At 32.7% G+C, this 14,349-nt stretch overlaps 1 pseudogene; it reads right to left on the minus strand.

The window, feature by feature from the left end:
- Window positions 1–12,854: 12,854 nt before the first annotated feature.
- On the minus strand, window positions 12,855–14,011 carry LOC102614252 (uncharacterized; annotated as a pseudogene).
- Window positions 14,012–14,349: the final 338 nt, after the last annotated feature.

Consider the following 14,349-nt stretch of genomic DNA (forward strand, 5'->3'; position numbering starts at 1 on the left):
TCCAATCCCGGCATTCAACTCCCCAATTTCTCGAATTGTCCACAAGTCTCATTAAATGCCCATCCATATTTTAAGACATTCCGTTACCAAATACAAAACATTTTTAAAAACATTTTTTTGGCTTTTTCAACTTGCATCAAATATAATATAAGCGTAAGGGTTTGGTTATGTTGGAACTACTTTAAAGTATATCATTTCTTTATAATGAGTTTTCTATTATTTATTATTTTGCGTATATGGTTATGATTTGTACTTTATTACTTTATCTTAGAGTATGTCCAAGATAGTCATGGCCTGAAGGTAATTGATAAAGAAGTAATGCGAAGTGCATAGGCGAGTAAATTATTTGAAGATGGCTTGCAAAATGCATGCTTCAAAAAAACTCAGTCAACAATACATGCAAATGCAGTAATTACAAGAAGACCAGCAAAGAAACACATCCTAATGCTAATGACCCACTAAAAAGATAAAAAGAGGACGGCAGACTGCATAATCTGAACGGTGCAACAAAGTAAATTAGTGTCGTCGGATTAGTGAATGGAAATGGACGGTTGGATAGCTCTCAAATAAAAAGGAAAGAGAAGGGAAAGCGAGAACTTAAAAGGGTTCTGAAAAATGTGAAAAGGGGCACGAAACGCATTTGCAATTACTCATTTTTTAGCAATACTGTTTTTCTTCAATCATTATTAAATTACATTATAATATATTTTCAATTATTTTTAAACCTACTGTGACCATACAAGAAGAATATGTCCTTTACAGTTGCTGTTTACTGACACAAAACGTTTGTTAAGACGATCATATAACAATCTGTAAAACGAACACCTGCGATCACAAATCGCCATCTAGGGATGTTCTGCGATGCTTAAGTAGCTGTTACAAAAATAATTAAGCAGCCACATTTAAAATAGTACTTTTTTTCATAAAAAAAATACTTAGAAACTAATAAATTTATTATTCAATCATTTTCAATCAAGCATAAATTATAAACTATTATTAAACAAGCAGTGGTGTAACCAGAAAATCATACTAATAAGTGCAAAATAACCAATACGAAATATAACGAAGGAAAAAGTTTGTAACCTTAGATGCATTTGGAATTAAGGTACTGTAACTTTTAAGGTATATCTGCTGTGAAAAAAAAATAGAACTATGAAACGAAAGTTAGTAATTATAGTAAATGTAAATTTGAAATAATACTTTTGATAAAATTATTATAAATATAATAGATTTTTCATTATACAAGTAAAAATTCATATCAATATAACTTTTAAGTTACAGCAGTTAGTGTCTACCAAACACTTTAGTGCTATAATTTTTAAGTTACAGCTGCCCAGCCTCAATTCCAAACGCATCCTTACTTCACTATTTTTCTAGTGTTTGATATTTCTCCTTACGCACGCTTAAGAGAGAGGGCAAACAAATGATAAAAATTGAACAGCAAATATTCTTGTTTTATTTTTCAATAATAAATTTTGTTTCGATTGATTTATTTTTAATGGATTTAATTGGACTTTGGGCCTTTAAATTATTCAATTAGAATAATAAATCACAAATGGATGATATTTATTTTCAATAATAAATTTTGCAAGCGCCATCCGTGTTAAGCTTATAGAAAGGAAAAGGAGGACTGGAGGAGGCTTCCAACCAAAAACCCTTTCAATCCGTGTTTTCTTGCTGCCATGGGACGTATCAAAAGTCAGCATTATTTCTTCAGCATGAGAAAAAATATCCTTGACTATATAATCTACACTTTGAGCCGATCCCTCAAAACAAAACTTGTTTCTCCAGCACCATATTCGCCACAGAGCTACCCCAAAAGTACAAGCCCAGGCACGGCCATCATCCCTCTGTTCCGTGCTCTTCAAGTTTTGGAAAATCCATTCATCCAGAGGTAGAGAGAAAAAGTTAGCGTAAGCATGGCCCATAAAGAGTTTCCTCCAGATTCCTTGAACCGCAACACAATCCCGAAAAGCATGAGCAGCATCCTCTATAACCCCATTGCAACGAATACAACCCATATCAGCAACAACACGTCTTTTATAAAGTTCAGTGTTACATTGAATTTTACCCTGGACAGCAAGCCACATGAAAGTTCTAACACGTCGAGGACCCTGCCACTTCCAGATAAGCTGCCATCTCGGATCAACCGCACTATGATTTTTACTCATCGGCTGGTTATAGGCGGACTTAGCTGTAAATTTGCCAGATTTTGAATGACCCCAATAAAAATGATCCTGATCGCCATTGAGATGGGGAGGTTTAATTGCGGCTATACTTAGTAGTTAGTAGGACATGATGTGGAAGAAAATGAGCAAAAAGAGTCCAGTTCCACGAGCCATCATAAGTAACAAAATCATATACACACATACTGGCCAGAGTGTCAACATATTTAGTATGTTGAAAATGATCATTAGAGAAAATCAGTAAGTATCAAGGAGCAATATATAATTAAATTGATTGGACAGTTGAGATATCGATTTAATTAATGACGTGGTACAAAGGATTATGCAGTAAAGAAATCAATATGGCATGGGTCGAATTATTATTCGAGAACACTATCCTAGATAACATACAATTATAGAGGTCAGTTCCAATCTTTTAGTGAAACAGATTTGGAATTAAGTAATTGAACTAGTTTAATTACATGTCCAATTATTGTAGCTACTATTGTATGTACCCATATAATCCCCGGGTTAGCTCATTTAATTGACTGCGCCGCTACTGGATTAATAAGCAAGATAACTAACTATTATGGTTAAAAGCCTAAATATATTTTTTTGTGGGAGGCTCCATTTAATATGTTTGTGTGTAAGGGTCTTGTGTTATTTTACAAGGTAAGCCCCTATAACAAGAGCAAGTAACGTCACTTTTGGTTTTATTGTTTTTTAATTTAAATCAAATTTGATTTAAGAGAATTAAAAAAGATAAAAGGGTTTGTTTTCTCTAAAAGGGGAGAGGCCACAATATACAGATCAGAGAAAAAGATTTTTTCTCTTTGATTTTGAGAGGAATATTTTCTCTTACTAGTTGCTTTTAGTAGTGAAAAAGACGTCCACACATCAAGTGCAGACCAAACTTGAGTCATAACTTGAAAAATTATTGGTGACAGGTCGTGATCTAACATAATTAGTGGTGACAATTCGTGATCTAACAGGAGTGGTGGTAACGAATCGTGATCTGGGAGCCTAGAATACATCAGCAAAAAAGTAAAGGTACGATTTCTAGATTATGGTAATTTTATATATTGTATGAAAATTGTAATCCAAATATTTCTGCTGCAAAATATCTTTAAACCAATAATTGATATCAGAGCGATCTCATATAAATATATAGAGTTACTGTATGAAATCAATCTCTTGTATTATGTGTATAAAATTGGTGGCACTAATTTTTATATATTATTTCATTATGTGAATGTGTATAATTATTGAGCATATTAAAGGTTGTCTCAATTCATGGTTAGATATTTCTTTGTATTAATTTTATAGATTTGTAATAAGAGAGGTGGTCAATTTTCACCATATTTCTCTCTTGATTATTTTAATTCATTGTTCTTAGATTCTTTGTAAGCCATCTATGGTATAGGAGTTCTTGTAAATATTATTTTTTATTATATAATAATGTAAAGAACCCAAAAAAAACAAAGAAAAGTTGATGGCGGCAAGGAGAAGAAGAAACGGCAGCCTCTCTAGAATTGGCAGCGAAAAGCACGAAGGGATGGAGGGTTTCTTTTCAATTTTTTCATTGACACCCTATTGTCTCACTAATTTATGTTTTCTGGCAAGGCTTGAAATGTTATTGCATTTAAGTCCAACAGTATATGTTGGTGACGGCTGGAAGAAAAATAAGTGATTTAGGGTTTTGGGTTTATACCCCATGGCACCCTACAATTTCATTATTTTACAGTTCAGCCTAAATATTTTGGGTTTTGGGCAGAAAAATTCAAATTTATGTATAGTGGATCCAAGCCCATTATTGCTATCAATTGGATGATATAAATATAAATTTGATAAGCCCAATTGTTATTATTTGTCCAGATTTATTTATATTGGTCCCAAGCCCATTTAAGGGATTTCAAAATTGGGTTATATAAATGAAAATTTGGTAGATCAATAATAAAATTTATTTGGCTCAAAAAATTTTAAAGATAAATTTGGGTTTATTTTATTAAACTAATTGGGTCTGGATTTTTTTTTAAAAAGAGGTATTTAAAAAAATAAGAGCCAATAGAATTTGTTTTTTGAAAGGTGCCGAAATTTAAATTTAAAAATTGAACCAAAGATAAATTTTAAAAGCCCAAAAGTCCTCAAGGCAATAGTTATGTAGAAGAGCAAGTTCAAGGAAGAGAAAAAAGAAAGATGGATGTTGACTTAAAGCCCAATAGATATTAGGCTTGTAGATTAAGTCAATTTTTTTCTTAGGAAAATCATGAATTGAGATTGTTTAATTGCTTTTAATCTATATGCTATGTTTGGTTGATAACATGCCATGATAACATGTCATATAGAATAGGAAGTGCCACTCTATGCATCATAATACATGACATCTATAGATTATGAATCTAGACATTTATTGTTTGAATTTTGCATGTGCTTAATAATATTAGATTTCATCTAGATAATATTATTGTAGGAAGCATGCAATTAACAATATAGGATATAATCTGTATATTGGAAAAACTAACTTTAAAATATCGAGTGGAAGAGAGAAAATTCAAGATAATTTTTCCCACAGGCTCCATTGTTAGTTCAATAATAAAATTATATATATACCTCGATTTCATGATACGGTGATGCTTCCTACGGAGGGTATATATATTAGACATTTTATTTGATGAATCTAAGATCGAAATATTTTTCAATCTGTTGATCACCCTAACGGTGGCTGCATGGTATGGAAGATACGTAGATTGAAACAATAGTTATACACTCAACTAAAATTTGTTATTAACCTTCCCAACGAAGCTCTGTAACAAATTTGGGCCCAAAATGATAACAATAATTATTTATCATGTCTCTACGTAAAAATAAATAATCCAATAGATAATTGGGTCTAGTAAGTGTAAACATGACTCCCCAATGGATAGTTTGCCAAAGCAGTACTAGATTATCGTTACAATAAAATAAAATGCATTTATGATTTTTTTGCATTTTGGATCATTTATTGTGAACATTATTTGTTTCAAAGTATTTATGCATGTCTATTTTGTTTTTCAGAAAATGTCTTCCATCAACCCATTATTAATTATCCTTGTTAAAATTGAACTCACTGGCGAAATGTATTTAGATTGGAAACGCAATCTATTTAATATTCTCACTGCTAAGGGTTGCAAATATGTGTTGACCCAGTCATTCCCTCCAGAACCAACGTTATACGATTATAGAAATCAGATGGAGCCTTATGAGAAATGGTGCGAAGCTAACAAAATGGCTAGCTTCATCCGATGTTTGGGCAGAATATTCATTTTGCCAGAAAAGCAGCGTTAAAACGTATTATGGATACTAAGATGGAAGAGGGCGCAAGAGTTCGTGATCATGTCCTCAAAATGATGGACTATTTGAATGAAGTAGAGATTCATGGTGTTCAAATCGATGATAAAATAAAGATTAACATCGTGATTGAATTGTTGCCTAATACATTCAAAGAGTTTAAGGTCAGCTATATCTTAAACAATAAAGATATGACTTTAATTGAATTAATGCACGAACTACATGCTATAAAAGAATTTTATCATAGTAGGAAACTTCCTGAAAAATGATTCTCTTGAAGGCCTAAGTCGAAAGACAAGAATAATCAAGAGAGAGTTGGGATGAGAAAATTGTCCACTAAAAGAGATGGCAAGCCAAAAGGCAAGTGTTACAAATGTGGACAGAAGGGTCACTGGAATAAAGATTGTCCTAAGATTATTAAAATCAAATATATGAAATCTTTAATCTTTCTAATTAGTTTAGATTTCTATTGATGCATGCAACAGTGAATTCTAAGATAACTAATCTTATTTGTAATTCATTTATTTGGTTTTCAGGAAACCAAGAGATTAAGTGAACAAAGCTTCAAACAGCAGTTGAGGACATGCTAGTTTATATTAGTTGAAAGGCTAGATCAAATTTACGAGATTAGTTTGATATTTGTCTTTATTATTATAAATATTAGAGGAATTTAATTTCGGTGGCTTGTTTTAATAAACATGAGTACACTGTTATTTTTTTATCTTCTGTTTATTACTTATTTTGGTTCTTTATAAAGACAATTTATATCATATAAGTCCATTAATCTATTCAAAGCACGATATAATGATAAAGAGTATGTGCATTTATCTAAGAAAAGAAATGTTTTTTTTTTCTAACCAATATCACCTCTAATATTTATGTTTAAGTCGTATAAACTATAATAAGATTTTTAAAAAATGATTAATGATAGGCTTGTTGGTCTATTAAGATTAATCATTGTCATTCTATAAATCTTATTTAGAAAAGAAATATGACGAGGATAGTCTTTTTGAGCTAAAAGTTTACGACATGTTCGTATTTGGGGATTACCAGCACATGTGCTGAAACCAAAGACAAACAAAATGGATTCACGTTCTGAGGTTTGTATGTTTGTAGGGCATCCTAAAGGAAAAATGGAGGTTTATTTTATAGTTTTCAAGATTGGAAAGTGATCGTGAGCACATATTTCACTTCTTTCGAGGAAGATTATATTAAAAACTTCAAACATAAGAGTAAGGTAATACTTGAAGAACTGTCAGGTAATCAAGTTGATGCTTAGATTTCAACACCTGTTATAGAACAGGAAGAACAACAACTAACTAATCAACACAGGATTATCCTTGAACAACCATCACTTTTAGAATCTCATCGTAGTGGGAGGGTAACTAGGTTACCTGCGAGATGCATGTTATTAGGAGAAACCTATACGACTATCTCAGATGAACATGTACAAAATCCCACTAACTACAACAAAGCTCTAATAGACAGAGATGTTGAACTTTGAAAAAAGGCCATTAATCAAGAAATGGAATCTATGTATTCCAATAAAGTCTGGGAAGTTGTAGAGGCACCAAATGCGGTAAAACCTATAGGGTGCAAATTGATCTACAAGAGAAAAAGAGGAGTAGACGGAAGGGTGGAAACATTTAAAGTAAGATTAGTAGCCAAAGAGTTTACTCAGAAAGAGGAAATCAATTATAAGGAAACATTTTCTCTAGTTGCTATGCTTAAATATAAGGATTTTGCTCTTCATTGCTACAGTACTAGATTATAAAATTTGGCAAATGGATGTCAAGACTGCTTTTCTTAACGGGCATCTTGAAAAAGACATCTACATGTAGTAACGAGATAGATTCATACAAAAAGGCCAAGAACACATGGTATGTAAGTTGCAGAAATCCATTTATGGATTGAAGTAGACATCCCGGTCGTGGAACATCAGATTTGATTAAGCGATTAAATCATTTGGATTTATTTAGAATATTGATGAACCATGTGTATACAAGAAAATTCAGGAAATATTTATAGCCTTCCTAGTTCTTTATGTAGATGATATTCTCCTTATTGGAAACGATATAGGAGTATTGACTACAATAAAGAGTTGGTTAACAAAACAATTTTATATAAAAACGTGGGAGAGGCAAGTTATTTTCTTGGTATCAAATTACAACGAGACCGGAAGAATAAAACTTTAACCTTGTCTCAAGTGGTCTATATCGACAAGATATTGGCTAGATTTAGCATGGAAAATTCCAAGACTAGTTTGTTACCATTCAGATATGGAATTGCATTCTCCAAGGATCAATCACCTAAAACATTTGAAGAGAAAGAGAAAATGAGACGAGTTCCCTATACAGAAGTTGTATGAAGTCTCATGTATGTCATGCTTTGCACGAGGCTAGACATATGTTTTCTAGTAGGGATGGTTAATAGATATCAATCTAATCCTGAACCCGAACATTGGGCTGTAATCAAGCATATAATGAAATATCTGAAAAAAACTAAAAATTATATGCTTGTGTATTCTGGTGATGAACTCATTCTAATGGGTTATACTGATTCTGACTTTATGTCATATGAGGATTCCAGAAAATCAACTTTCAACTATGTGTGTTACATTAGGAAATGGAGCTATTAATTGGAGGAGTGTGAAATAATCATGTATCGCAGACTCTACAACTGAAGCTGAATATATGGCTACATCTGAAACTGCAAAAGAAGTTGTACGGTTCTGCAAGTTCCTACAAGATCTTGAGTGGTACATGTTGTAACTGCACCCCTTAAACTATTTTGTGATAATAGTGGTGCGGTAGTTCAATCTAAGGAACCAATAAACCACAAGAAACAAAAACATATTGAGATGAAGTATCATCTTATAAGGGATATAGTGCAGAGAGGTGATGTGGAAGTTACTCAGATTGCGTCACAAGAAAACTTGGCAGATCCTTTTACTAAGGCCATACCTGGGAAACTTTTTAACTTGCACTTAGAATCTGTGGGCAATCTGTGGGCATGTGTGAGATGCCAAATATGCTTTGAGAGCTAATGGGAGATTATTGAAAAAATATGCTCGTTAAAAGCATATGTGTTTATTTAATTGTAATAAACAATTTTTCTGATTATTATAAAAAATGAGGTATTTTATTCAAGTATCTTAGTTACATTAATATTTTGAGTAAAGTCCATTTAATCATATTATATGTATTTATGTGATCACCATATGGATTCACAAAAGACATAAATACAAACTATCTTATGATTAAATAAATTAAGTTTGCAGTTGATAAATAAAGTTGGGCACTTTATTTAGGTATAGATTGTAATAAATCCATTGAATGATTTGTCTTAATTATGTATGAATTTATTGATGTAGTAAGACTACATTGAACTGGATCACATATGAGATTTAATTAACTTTATAATAACTGTCAGACTTATTAACTCTCATAAGCATTAATTTTACTATAATCTTAATCTTGAGTCAGTTATAATTTCATGATTGTAATTGTTATTCCATTTGAGTTACTAATTGACATGACACACACTTATAGTCAAGATTACCCAATATCTTGGTGGGAGCAATTATGAATATTGAAGTTATAAATTAACAATATAAAATTTGTACAACACATCTCTTGATGAGTTTTCGGCACTTGATCATAAAATTCTCTGGTCAGAGTATGTCAACATATTTAGTATATTGAAAATGATCATTAGAGAAAACCAGTAAATATCAAGGAATAAGATGTAATTAAATTAATTTGACAGTTGAGATATCGATTTAATTAACGATGTGGTACAAAGGATTATGCAGTAAAGAAATCATTGTGGCATGGGTCGAATTATTATTCGAGAACACTATCCTAGATAACATACAATTATGGAGGTCAGTTCCAATCTTTTAGTGGAGTAGATTTGGAATTCAATAATTGGGCTAGTTTAATGACAGACCTAATTATTGTTGCTATTATTATATGTACCCATAGAATCCCCAAGTTAGCTCATTTAATTGACTGTGCCACTACTGGATTAATAAAAAATATACAAACTAACTATTTGGGTTAAAAACCTAAATATATTATTTAGTGGAATGCTCTATTTAATATACTTGTGTGTAAGGGGTCTTATGTTATTTTACAAGGTGGGCCCCTATAACAAGAGCAAGTAATGCCACTTTTAGTTTTATTTTTTTTAATTTAAATCAAATTTGATTTAAGAGAATTAAAAAATATATAAATATGGAGCCTACGGTTTCCACCAAATAGAGATATAAAAGGGCTTGTTTTCTCTAAAAGGGGAGAGGAACCACAATATATAGATGAGAGAAAAAGAGTTTTTCTCTCTAATTTTGAGAGAAATTAGAGGTCTTATGTTATTTAGTGGGTTAAAAACCTAAATATATTATTTAGTGGAATGCTCTATTTAATATACTTGTGTGTAAGGGGTCTTATGTTATTTTACAAGGTGGGCCCCTATAACAAGAGCAAGTAATGCCACTTTTAGTTTTATTTTTTTTAATTTAAATCAAATTTGATTTAAGAGAATTAAAAAATATATAAATATGGAGCCTACGGTTTCCACCAAATAGAGATATAAAAGGGCTTGTTTTCTCTAAAAGGGGAGAGGAACCACAATATATAGATGAGAGAAAAAGAGTTTTTCTCTCTAATTTTGAGAGAAATATTTTCTCTTGTTAGTTGCTTTTAGTGGTAATAAAGGCGCCCACATGTCAAGTGCAGATCAAACTTAAATCATAATCTGGAAGATTATTGGTGACGGATCGTGATCTAACAAGATTGGTGGTGACGGTTCGTGATCTAACGGGAGTAGTGGTAACGGATCGTGATCTGGGAGCCTAGATTACTTCAGCCAAAAAGCAAATGTACGATTTCTAGATTAAGGTAATTTTATATATTGTATGAGAATTGTGATCCAAATATTTCCGCTGCAAAATATTTTTTAACCAACAATTAGCAATTTAATACACTTGGTACGCTGGAATGGATTCAATTTTTACCAAATATGATTAGTAATAGATAAAATTAGATTGAATTATATTTAATATTATCTTTTGTTTGGTCTAATAAAGGATTGGAATAGATTGTAAATATAATATTATCATCAAATTTATTTAATTTAATTGTATCATTTTCAAGAGAAAGTATCATTTTTTTTATGCAACTAAGTCATCTAGAGACAAACCTTCTCTTGTATTCTCACAGCTTTGGGGAAGCTTCAAAGGACACAGCTTGGATTGTTCATTATGCTAATATACCTGCCTATAAATAGTCGGGTTGACCTCATCTGTGAGTAAAAGAACTGCGATACTTGTGTTCCTTCCTGTAATAACGAAAGCGTCTTAATTAATTCAGTGTTTCTACTTCAACAAAATAAAAATAAATTCTTGATTGAAATACACCCAACTTTCATAATTTTCAATTCTAATTTTCTTATAAAAATGACGCCATGATTGGATGGCATTGTCCTTGTGTTGTCTCATTGATTGATCCATCTTTGTTTTTCCCAAAAACAATTTCCATGAAAGAGGATGTTTTGCTACTCGTTAGTAAACGCTATTTAAGCACAAGACATGATTGAGATTTATGCAAAGTACGTGGCAGAATTTATGTAAGATGACTGATGATTCATAAGGAAAACTAAACATGGGAGTTGGTAACTTTTAGCATGGCGATCAACATGTGTTGTAGAAAAATTTTTGAATTTTATTATAAGTGGTACACATAAAAGTCAGTAAGTCTAACTTGTACTCAATATTAGTTCATATCTTAATAGTCGCTTAAAGCTTATGTTATTAATCAATTAACTAATCTCAGCCCGTCCGAAATATCTTTTCTATCACCTCCATTACTTGTAGGTCAATTTTTTGTCTGGCCTTTGTCAATAATTCAAGTGTTGGGTTTTTCTTTGCCAATAACGCGCAATGGTTCCTTGTCATGAGCTTCTTATCTTCTGTCTTGAAGGAAGAAATTGCAGAAGATAAATGAAACAATTTCCTTTACACATCAATCAGTGCTGCAGCTTTTATATCTTTATTATTCTCGGAGGGATGATAATGTGTAGAGCCAAAACAATTACTAGTACTCACTCCTCTTATGGCCATGTCTAACTCTCTACAATAATTTCGATATTCCTGTTCTTCAGTTCTTCCACTACCCAACAAGTACGACGGTATGCGGTGGCTCCATTGCTAGCGCCTCTGTGGGCATATTTTAACAACGTGAAGGAAGAGCTAATTAGAATTCACACAATTTTCCTGAAAGTCTATAGCTTCCAGGAAATTCACCACCTCTGTAGAATTGTAATAATAAGACTTGTGGTTTCCGTAAAAGAATTTATAAGAGTTAATATAAAAGAGTTCGAAAATGAATTTTATATGGACTAGAAATACTCTTGATTAATTGGTTATTCAAATGGTTTAGAAATCCCCTTAATATTAGGAAGTCATTTAAAATTCTGATTATTGTTCTAAATATATTACTTTGCACTAACTTCCAATTCCACAATTACTCTGACAGCCCCGTTTTCACGGATTTATTTATGTATCTGAATCTTTTTATTCATGAAAGAATAATCTCTTGCAAACTCAGAACTTCAATTATGAATCAACTAGCTAGCAACCATTTCTTTATTTTTAATTGCTTTGGAAATTAAGGATTCGTCCAGCCGCCAGATTCTGCAGTGATTCTGTTGCATTGGATGTCTTCAATTTTCTTTTGCATTAGATTCTTTGTTGAACTATTTATGCACAAGTGAAGGAGAAATTATAGAATACATACGAGATAATACAATTAATCAATGCATATACAACGTGTGTAATTGAATTTAGTGTAACCATCACCTACGTAGATATTTTTCAAAATAAATGCACACAAGTTATAGTATCATTTGCTTGTTATATGACTTACAGTGTATTCTAGAATTTTTCCCGAGTGGAGACCATGAGTGGTAACATCCATATGACATAACAGTATTACAAAGAGATAGTCACTAGTCAAATTTGAATATTTATTGTATTGAAACCACTAAGTATATAAGTTTGGAAAACCCTAAATTCATGATGAGAAGTTAAAGACAATAGTGCTCTAAAAGAAAATGGAACGAAATGATCCATTCATACCTATTATTTGACTTTTAGATTTGCCCTTCTCAATTTTAACAAAATGCACACATGTTCACTTGACAATTTTTTATTTATTCATGTGAACGAAGTATAACAAAATTATTGACCAATCAGAACCAAGATGGAAATGATCATCAACAAAAGTAATCTGCAAGGACGATAGAAGCAGATAGATTATTCCAAAAAGAAACTAAGTGCAAGTGGAATTACTGTAGTACTGATTATTCGAGTGTGGCGGGAACGTCGTCGAAGAAGGGTAAACTTCTCTGCTTGAGGATTTCACAATCCTCAGGACTTGCTGTGTTTGGATCAAAAGGCACACGATCAGGCAGAGGTAAGCCAAGTTTTATTTGACCCACATGCCGTGAATGCAGGACTTGCTTGGTCGTGACAGGTAGCCTAACAGATTGATATTCTTCCAGAGCTGAATGTAAATTTTCTTCCCCTAACTTCTCAAGGCATTTACCTAACACTGCTGCATCAGCTATGGCCATGTTTGTGCTTCTTGCACAGTGAGGGGTTATGGGATGAGCCGCATCTCTAATAAAGACCACGTTGTCGCAGTATACTTGTGTCAAAGGGTCGCAATCATAAATAAGGTTCAGGAAAGGCTCCTTTGTTTCTTTTATGACTCTTGCAAGCTAAGGAACGCAAATCTTCTCTACTTCTTGGTGCATCTTCTTGATCATGTCACTGCTCACTTTCATTGTAGCTGAACCTCCCTGAAATTACTTAATTAATTAATTGAAGCTAGCTCTGCTAACACGGATGCATATAAATGGTAAAATGAAGCAAGTTAGGCAATCGCCTTGAGTTCAGGCTCAGGTTGAGAGATATACCAAATCCAATTGAGTCTCTTGTACATAAGCTCATAAAGGACGATGTGAGTTCCAGGGGCCAAGTCCGTGTGCACGCCATTCCCAATCGTAGGATATGCCTTCCGGATGCCTTGTATGGTTTCTGAATTCTCATTTTCCGAAAAATCAAAAACACCCCTCCAAGCACAGTAACATGTATACCTGAAAAACAGAAATGAAAAATAAACCGTAAATTTCAAGACAACCGAAAATATGAAAATAAAATATAATTTGTTCAGAAACCTGAGTTTAGAGTCTGGTAAAAAAGTCCGGCGAACTGATGAGCGTCTCCCATCAGCTGCAACCAGCAAATCTCCAACTACGTCGATGATCACATCAGTTCTAAGATTCTTAGCTTAAACATTGACGGTTGATTTGTCGTGAGAAATGCAGAAAGTGAGGTACAAGTGACCCCAGAAAACTATTTCGACAGGCAGAGTATTGTATATAAGACCATGAAGAAAAAAAAAAAAATCAGCACAGATGTTCTTTTCCTGATCTACTGCCCGATTCCGCACAGAAAGAAAAATAAAAAAAAATCAGCACAACTTGTGGGAACATCAATTGAAATTAAACCAGTTCTGTGTAGACACATACATTACCTTATCAATGGTGAGAGGTAAGGTGATGTTGTTGTTGAGTATTCAGTGAATCAAATCAAAGAGGATGAAACGGCAGTGTTGGCTTGTGTTTTGTGATGCTCGATAACTTCAGTAAAACGACGCATAAAGACTGCGTTTAATAAAGTAAATGAATTGCTTGTTACAACGACATACAGTATTGCCATTTTGAAGTTAATGAAGCACAAGCAGAGCACGTGCAAACAAAAGGTTGTTAAAGAAGCTCTTATTGCACATGG

The sequence above is a fragment of the Citrus sinensis genome, chromosome 1 (assembly GCF_022201045.2).
Source record: "Citrus sinensis cultivar Valencia sweet orange chromosome 1, DVS_A1.0, whole genome shotgun sequence".
NCBI classification, from domain to species: Eukaryota; Viridiplantae; Streptophyta; class Magnoliopsida; order Sapindales; family Rutaceae; genus Citrus; species Citrus sinensis.